Here is a 9,984-nt window from a genome sequence, read left to right as displayed (position 1 = left end):
CCCAGATCTCTCAGCCTTTCCTCATAAGAAGCGTGCTCTAGTCCCTTAACCATCTTAGTGGCCCTTCACTGGACTCTATCCTCTATTTCCATGTCTGCCTTGTGCTAGGAAGCCCAGAACTGGACACAATGCTCCAGGAGTGGCCTTACCAGTGCTGAGTAGAGGGGAAGGATCACCTCCCTCAGCCTGCTGGCATGATTCCTCCTAGTGCAGCCCAGGATACCTTTGGCCTTCTTTGTCACAAGGACATATTGCTGGCTCATGTAACTGTCATATTTTCTGGGGGAAACAGGCTTTTTGCAGGAGGATATCACTCTTGGAGCCAAGCCTCACAGTTAGAGAACCTGCCGAGACACTGCTCAGCAGGGCTGATACAGTCTCTCCTCTGAACATAACAAAGAGGGTACTAAGCTAAGCAACAGATCTACCTTATCAGGTCCTTAACTAGACCTGTCCACCCATCTATCTTGCCCCAGAACTATCTGGTGTTTTACTACTGAGAAAGCCTTCATAAGAAGCAGCCACCACTGAGCAAGGTGATGTGCAGGTCCCATTATGGGATCCTGCTGGACCACTAGAAAAGCACGAGGATGGCATTGGCTGGTGGTACACACAGCAACATGAGGCTGCAACTCGAGTTCTGAGCCACGCTGAGTCCTGGATGGACACCTATCCCAGGATTTTGACCCTGACATCTTGTAGGCAGACTCATGTATCTAAGGTGCCTTGTAGCAGCCCCTGACTTGTCAAAATGCAGCCTGATCAGACTGGCCATCTCCCCTCAAGCTTTATTGGTGTTACTGTGAGTAGCCATCCTGTCTGTGTGGGACAGGCTGTGACCCTGGCAGTGAACTTGGCAGTGTTAGCCTTACAATTGGACTCAATGATTTTAAAAGTCTTTTTCAACCTAAATCATTCTACGACACTATGATTCTATGATTTCAATGCATTTGGCATGCAGTCCTCAGTCTGCAACACAGGTTAAACCCAGATGTCTTGTAAGTTAACAGTTTGTCCTGTTCTGCCTTCACGTCCTCCTGCCTACTGCATTTACCCTTGAGAATAATTCCTGAGGCTCCAGTGAAGGTTTGCTTCATTTTCACTACCTTGAGGCAGGGCTGTGGGCCTCATTCATCACAAAGTAGAAGCTCTAATGGTGTTTTAATGGCACTTTCTAGTTAGTGTATGACCATGCAGAAGAGCTTTTTTATTCCCATGAGTGTACAACTAAGCCTCCAGTAGTTTTGCTTGCAGATTCCCTCATCATGCTGAAGGAGAGTGGCCAGGTTAAGAAGGCTGGTCCGTTAGACTGCAGGCTGGGCATATGCTTAACGTCTCTCCTATAAAAGCCCTGATTTGTGGGAAACTCAATGACCTTGGGAAAGCACCAACTATAATATGTGCAAATGGCTTATGATGGAAAAGGGCTAGAATGTGGAATGTTTTGATCTTATGCAGTTCAGGCCACCCCCAAAATACAGCATTGCAACCAGAGGAGTATCACAGCCATGGAAATGTTGAAAGAGCTGGAAGACTGTCTTTTAAAAATCAGCAAACCCAGTGTTTTGTAGCAGAGGCAAGCCAGCTAGACATGCAGTGTGAGTGTGTATTATGATGAGCCTGGGTTATTAGCAGTCACTGGTTTGGAAGCCCTTGGTGAATAAATTTGCTGTTTCAGGATAAAAAAGAGAGCACGGTGACTGCAGTGACTACTGCTTTGTCGGGAGGCACTGCAGAAGAGAATGATGAAATGACAGGAACAGTCCATAAAGAACTATTCCAATCATACTAGTTTTCTCAAGTTTGTCTTAAGAAATGGGCGAGAGAACTACAGTGCTAGAATAGAGGAAGAAACCAATCACATGGTAAAAGAGTCCTTGGGCTATTAATAGTTACAAAGGAATGAGATCAGCTAACTGTGCCACACTTAAAGATATGCCTGTGCAGAACTGGAAATCTGTTAATCTGGAGAACTGTTACTCATGCCAATCAGTCAGGTTCATGAGCAGCAGTACTAAGGAACCTTTTCCTGGTGGATCTGTGCCCTTTGCGTTAACATTCATTCCTCCACTTGCCCTCTACATCGTTGCCACAGCAGCATCCTCAGGTCTGCTCTGCATCCAGCACTCCAGTCCCATACCTGCCTTTCCCATCCATGCTTCCCCTGCCTCTGTCCTCCAGCCCTGCGGTATGCCAAAGCATTTACTACTTCCTCCTGGCTAATCACAGTATTTCTCATCCCTCTCTTGTTTCCCACCTACCTCTTACGGGCTCTCAACAGAGTGCCGTGAGCATCCTGGCTGTGTTTGTTGCCAGACCTGGTAGGTGAGGCTGGAGGCAGTCTTGCCTTTCTCTGTGGGAGGGTACAAATGCAGCATCTGTCTCCTCTATTAAATCACTGATTTACACAGAACTTGCAGGAAGACAGTGTCTTTGCTATTTCTGTGCTTTTGACACATTTTGTAGAAATCAGGTTCACTAGTTACTGATGCAGGGGGAACACCAGACATGTAACCAGAAGATAGGTTGCTAAGGAAATCAGAAACAATCAGAACACCAGGCAGCTGAGGAGCTCTGACTGTGACTTGTAAGAATGCCAATAGCAGAAATACCTGCATGATGAAGAAGCAGATGAAGAACAGCCATAGAAATACCTTGGAGGCATTGAGGAACCCAAATCTAGATAGGGATGTCACAGAAATGCTAAGAAGAGTTTGAGGGTTTGACTGTTGTATGAGTTATGAAAGATGTTGGTACCTATAAGACATACACAACATGGGGAAGATGACACAAAAGCAGCTGAGGATTTACGTGCAGCATGATGAATTGTTTGCATTCAAAATCCAACACAGTCTCTTGCAGGGGAATGTGATGTTGCTGAAAGGGGGTACACAAAGCTGATAGGATGAAGCAAACGATATTTCTTTTGTGGCTTGCCAGACATGAGGGAGCAAAGTAAGAAACCCTAACAGCATGTGAGCATTTTACATAAGTGTCAGATAGCAAGTGGGAGTAAGTCCGATAAAGAACAAAAATGGGAGCTTTAGTTCTAAAGAATTCAATTGCAGAAACACAGAGGATCACTTTAATGAGGTCCTTAACAGAGAAGTGAGCAAAGGTGAAGAGTAAGTGGCTGTTTTCCAGGCAGCTAAGCTGTTTGCAGCAGAAATTTGGAATAAAAGATGCAAGGGATGCTTGGGAAGCTCAGAACCAACAAGGCAGCAGGGCACAAAATGTTCCTGCTGAATTACTAGAAAATGGGCGGTGGAGATAAGATGAAAGCCTTTACAAGCTATTTTTATTGGCTTGGAGGTTTGAAACAATAATGGAAGGGTTGACCGTGTCCTAAATTGCGTGCCGAATTTGGAGAAAGGAGGAAAACGAAAGTGTGAGAATGTCAGAAACTGCTCTTCGAGGCCTGTAAAATATACCTGCGACACCAGGGAGAGACAGATCCCATGTGCCAGGGAGCTAGTCAGGCTGTACTGAACACAGGACTCAAGACAGCCTGAGATGGTTTTGATGCTGACAGCCCTGCAGGCCTTTCAGCCAGTGCTCTGATCTGAATGAGCAGCTCTCTGGGCAGACACAGGGACACACAAGGCCGGCATTCTCCTCCTGGCTGCTGAGGCTGTGTTTTTAATGTATCTTCTTGTATCTGTTTCTGGATGGCCTGTGAGTTGCTTTTCCGTCTCTCAGCCCTTGTCACTCAGCCTCAAACACTACCCGGACAAACTCACGCCATCCAGAACAGCTGAATTCTTGAGCAGGCTCCCCTATATGAAACATATATTTACTACATCTTAAAGATCCCTTAAAAGGAAGAGCAGCATAGAAACCTACCATAGCTCCTGAGATTTAATCCAGTCCTAAAACAGTGTTTATGGAACTACTGCTTTTGTTTTGTGCTGTATTCTTAGCAAAATGCACCAACCACAAGGCATATGGTGCAGATTCCGCATTCAATAACACCAACAACGGCATTATTTCTCCCAGTTTTATTGCAGCTACATACAATGCTGATGAGCTCAAAAGTTTTCTGAATAGGACTCCCAAATACTTGGCAGTGTATTGCATGACAGTGCTATTTGCAGCTTGGCCCTTCTCCCTGATTTATTGTTTCACATTAGTCATCAACATTAAAGCCCATCTCTCCTTTATTGGCTTCGAGTCAGAGACTGATGCCCTGATTCACTTTGAGAAGCACCCAACTCTACAAATATTCCCACTGATGTTCAAGAATCTCCAGTTCAGTTTGCAGAGCAGGTGGTTATGAAACTGTCATTTGCTTGTACATGAAATATAAGTGTAAAAAAAATTCCAGCATGTAATTTTCACAGTCACCTTTCAGAGCAGAACTGTATTGCACACAGACCAGCTCTCTTCCTGCTTATTAAATCTGACTGTTGTCTTAACCTGCAAATTTTGGTAACTAATATTTCGTATCCCAACCTAGTCATTTAAAAATACAAGACATTAGAGATAATTAAAGTCTTCAAATCAAATGCTTACTGGTTTGCTCATGTCTTAGCCTCCCCTCATAAGCTGTTTTTAAGCTGGTTGTCTATCTAACTAGATGCTTTACTGCGTTATCATACCACAGCCAATAGTTAATTAATCTTTAACTTTTCTCTTTATGAGGTGCTTTTTAAAAATCTTGGCACAAAATAACCTCTCTATTTTCTCTATCATCCCACTAACAGCTTTGAAACATTGCAGCAAATTAGTTACACAAGACTTCTCATCATTTCACATCATCTGTCTCATCATTGTAAATAAGGCACTGAAGCGCTGATTTACCAAGACCTGTCTCAAATAGATTATTGAATCCTTCAGAAATATTTTCTTCCTAATACATGTTTATGTTGAGCTCCCCGCTCCATTTTACTGCATTTTTCTTCTGGGAATATGGTCTCATTCTCACAGGATCTGCCCAAGTATTTTTGAACTCTGCGAACTCTACACTGGCTTGCCTTTAATTGCCTCTGATGTCCTACACCTTTTTGCTGGGCTGGCTGGCAAGTTCAACCAGCTCTGCATTCCCAAGGTAGAGAAAAACCAACAGATTTCTGCAGCTTCTGTAATCAGTCCCGTCAGCAGAGTTGCTGAAAAGCTGAGGAACACCAGCCTTTGTCCTGGCAGCATATCATTGCTTAAACACACTTTAAAGGTACTTCAACTGCTAGGACATATGGTGCAAAATATGTGTCGGCAAATCATTTCCAACTGTCACGGTCTTTAAGGCCCCAAGATACCTCGTTTGGCAGCCTAGGCTGTGGCAAGCACATTGCTACGTCCTGTGGCATCCTCCTTTACCCTGAATTATACCCACTTGAGCAGAAGGAAAACAGTAGCAGCAGATTGATTGCAATATAGTTACTGCTTCTCAACACAGAAGGTTTTATTTAAGATTACATTTGCCCTTTATCTTCTGTCTTGCCTGTACCTGTCATGTCGACAGTTACCAGGTAGGGAAAGGAAAGAAGTGCAACCCCAGATAACCCAGCAAACATGTGATGGGCTAATTTTTACTGAAGAAGGTTTTCCACTTTGCATCATTCAGCAACAGCTGCCATAAAATCTTTGATTGCTCGGGGTTTGTTTTTTTATGATAGTGGAATAAATAAGGACTTATTAATGCTCAGGAAAAAAACAAACAAACCAAAACCCAGAGATTTTCTTCAGCTTGCTAATAAACCTGGCAGTTTACTCTCCCAACAAAAGCAATATATCTAGGAAAGCAGCAAGTACAATTAATTCACACTTGACCTGATGTGAGTATCCAAGGACACAGAGTGATCTGAGCTGCAAGGCAAAAGCAACTTAATTCTTGTTTTTAGGACACTACAAAGCAAATGAAGTTCCCTGAAATGGCTTTTACACACAGGACACAGCCAGGCCTGCCCAGCAGCCGCCCGTGGCACTTGGCAGGCATGCAGCACACACGGGCTTATCCTTCGCTTTGGTGTGAGCGCTCCCATTTAGTTCACTCAAAGCTGGCCAGGCTCCATCGTAGCCAGCAAACCAGCAATCCTCTTCTCTCCAGGACATTGGCACACCGAGCTGGTGAGCAGAGGTGGGCTGTAGCCCACTGCCAGCCCAGCTGATCCCAGACTAGCCCAGCCACTGGCACCTCTCCTGCTTCCCCAGGGGCTGCAGTGGCTGAAGGAACCTTCTGGTCCTGCTTCAGAGAAGCTTCTCTGAGCATGAGCAGGAGATGCCAGTCCAGCCACTGCTCTCACTGCTGGCTGTTGCATGCTGCACTGCAACAGCAGGTTTGGTGCTGCAGGTGACAACCTGAGCCCTGGAGAGCTTGGGGCCATGTCCTCATGGGTGCAGACAAGTGCATCCTCCTTCTCTACCTCATGATTTCTACACAGGTGTCTTTTGCTTCAGCTTGAGAAGAACAGCAAAGGAAATCAAAGTCAGTACGAGCCCCTGGAAGTGAGAGAGGGTTGGCTGAGGTCCCTGTAACACAGTGACTGCTGCAGCCAGCAAAGGCAATGTTCACAGTTCTGCTCCTTCCTGGGGGAGATGCTACCAAGAGCTGGCATGGCCAAATGAGCTGGTGGCTCCACACCAGTGGAGATCCTTGAGAGTCAGGGTGTAACTCAGCAGGCAGTAGGTCTATTTTTTTCCCGTTTGGGGTAAGATGGGCATTGGTGGAGAAGGAATATGGGATGGTCCGAGCCACCCCATGGCCAACTCACCACACAAGAGCTCATGCCTGTGCATGGGAAGGGACAACAGCCAGTGGGTGGCTGTAGAAATGGAGGGGTGCAGGGCAGCTGTGCCTGGTGGAGCTTGGGCTTAAGCCCAAGCTGCAACCCCAGTCTCCTGAGATTCTCTCTGTTTGCTGGAGTGAAACAGGCTCCTCTGGGACTCAGTCAGAGCAGAAATCCAATTTGGATGGCCAGATGTGCTCTCTGTTTCTCCTCCTCTACGGGCATGGAGGAATTCAGTTTCCTTCAAGTGTGCATGCATATGTGTGTGCAATACAGTAAGCCAGTCTTGATGCTCAGAAACATTTGAAACATTAATCTGAGAAGTCAAAGTCTGGAAGTAGACACAGAAATACATAGAAAAAATACAAAAATACATAGAAAATAGCTAGTCCAGAAAGCTATAGATGGGAGCAGTTTTGAATTAATGCCACTTAAAAGCATGATGGTTACTTCAGCCACAAAAAGGCTGTCAGTTTGGTCTTACACTGCAACAGTCACAGTGTTAAAGCACATGAGGGATGCTGGAAGTGAGCACGCACAATGTAGCTGAGTTGTGGTGGTGGGAAAGAGAGAGAAAAGAGAAAGATGGGTTCAGGTTGTGGTTGGACAGTACTGGAGCTCCTCCATCCATTTCATGGTGAGACCAGACAGGGGCAGAAGCAGAGTGGCCAGAAATTGCTGCCATGTCTCAGGACCAGGCGGGAAGCGAGCAGGGGCAGGGAGATCCTGCAGGAGCACCGCTGCCAGAGGCGATATGTCCTGCATCCCTAGGCTTGGTGGGACTTTTTCACAGAGAGGCACAAGGCATAGGAAAATATCTGTGTTTTCTCCTCCTGGGTGATGGAGAACATTCTGCAATTAAACTGAAACAATTCTTTCATAGCAATTGGAGTGACAATTACTGACAATGGCAGGCAGCTGTTGTACTGTGACCGCGGCTTATTAAGCTAATCATAATTGTCTCCCTGTTACCTTGTGCTCCTCCCTGTCTGTATGGGGCATCCGTCTGTTGTCGCTTGTTCTGTAATTAAACCGGAAGCTCTTTGGGGCAGGAACCATATTTTCATTATATCTTGCACAAGGGAGTCCCAATCAGAGCCTCTAGCCGCTACTCCAGTGCAAATAAAGTGGCAATAAATAAGGGAAAATACTCTACTTTGATTTGAATACCAGTTACAGCTTAGAAAGCATTACTGCTAATGAGACATGGTCTGTGAGAGGGAAATGTGCTTCATCAGAGGAGAGAGACATGCACTTTGCTGCTGGCGAAGGCTTCGAGGGCCAGTGTGAGACCGACCCTTCTGCGACTTGCAGTATGCCAGCTTTGGCATCCCTTGGGAGGGCATAGGCTTCTCCTCCAGCATCAGTGGAAGAGCCATCGGGGAATTTGCCACAGGTTGCTTACCTCCTGGGCCAGGGCTGGCCCTAGCCAGCTGGGGGAACCCAGGAGCTGTAATCCTAAGTGCTCCTCCCTGACAGTCATACCCTGTGCCAGCCACTGGCTGCTCCTGGGGCATGCGCCAGTGGTACCCTGTGTGCTGATGTGTGTTGGTGTGAACGTGCCTATGGGCAGGACATGGGGAGAGGACCTGGCATGGGGCATCCTGCAGCTGAGGAAGCACCAAATGCCTACACCAAGGGCAGCAGTGCTGCTCTGGCTCGGGGCAATGCATGGGCAGTGGCTGGACCGCCTGTTCTGTTGGGCACACCAGAGCCAGGCAGGACACTAGGAGCCTTAGTGTCAGGTCAAAATTGGAGAAAAAACCCCTCCAGATAAAAACCCTGCAGGGGTTGCCTGCAGCGCAACCCCTCAATCCAGGCAGTTAATTGCTCACATCTTCTCTTTCTAAATGATCTTTTCCAGATCCCTATAGAAGTACATTACCTCATCTGCATCAGAGGCAGTAAACAAAAGCCCGCACTGCTAGTTCATCCTTCACCAGGCATCAAGCTTTGGATATGTCAGTACTCTTATTTTACTCGGAGCCCTAAGAGGCTGCGAGTTTGCTGCAATCAGCAGTTTACTGAAAGCCCTGTGAGGCCAGGACCCCTCTCTTTCTCCCGCACTGCTTTGAGGAGCAGCAGGGAGGGGTCCCACGTATGGCGGGTACAGCAGCAGCCTGTGCAGCACACCCTGTGCATGCACCATTTCTGGTGCTCCCGCCAGCCCTTGTGGCATCCCCTCCAAAAGCAGGCGCTGCCTTTGGGACCGCTCCTGCTCCCTGCAAACCAGATGGAAAAGAATTCTCTGCTCCCGCAAGAGGATATTGCCAACCCGCCCCAAGAGCGCAGAGCGTGGTATGAATATTAATACTGGAGGTTTGATGGAAAAAATAACCCGAGTGCCCTCTAGTGACACAGGATCCGAGCCGTGCCGGGGCTCCAGGGGCATCCCAGGACTCGGGGTGTGGGGGTCTGGCTGAGGGGGAGTGGTGGGAGCCCAGCGGGGCCTCGGGGGTGGTTTGGAGGAGAGGCCTTTGCAAGGGTGAGGATTTGTAAAAAAACAACCTGTGGCCTCACCACCGTAGGCTGCTGGAAACCCTGCGGCAGCTGTGCAGCCTGTACGTGCAAGTTGACCACCAAGAAAGCCCATTGGTAGGATACCATTACTGTCCCTGCCCTGCCTTCTCCCAGCTGCCCTGGCTCAGCAGCAGCAGCCCTGTTACCCAGCTTTTCCGATTCTTCAGCTTGTTCCTGCCTTGAATTCATACTCCCCTGTGACACATTTTCCATGGAAACCAGTGATAAAGTCACAGACAGATGTTCCTCACAGTTCTGTCATGAGCTGCCCTTTCAAATAGATGAGGCAAGAGAGGCGGATGGCAGTACCTTACCGCAGCCTGCTCCCCTTGCGCCTCCAGGGCCAAACCCCTCTGACCACAGCATGGGCATCTCCCCCTCCCTTCGTGAAGCCCTGCATGAAGCCAGGGGGAAGACATCTCTGTTCTTCCAGCTGTTCTCTGCATGGGGACTGTATCTGTCCCAGCCAGCTCACTAGCTTTTATCTAGATTTTGCTGTGTCTCTCCATTTACATTATTGCAACTGCAGCAGGCTTGGGTAGGAGCCTGCCTGTTCCTTGGCTTCCCAGTGGAAATCCATTTACTGGGATAAGTCAAGTGAGGAGATGAACAGCTGAGCAAATTGCTGGCGTCCTCAGCTGGCAGGCCTTCGCTCTGTGTGCAGGCAGGACCAGCGCTGCCATTGCTAAGATGAAGGAGTAAATTAAAATGGGCAGCTTGACTGCCAATATATCTTCCC

This window comes from Strigops habroptila, chromosome 4 (assembly GCF_004027225.2).
Source record: "Strigops habroptila isolate Jane chromosome 4, bStrHab1.2.pri, whole genome shotgun sequence".
Lineage (NCBI taxonomy): Eukaryota > Metazoa > Chordata > Aves > Psittaciformes > Psittacidae > Strigops > Strigops habroptila.
Note: the sequence above shows the minus strand (reverse complement) of the source record.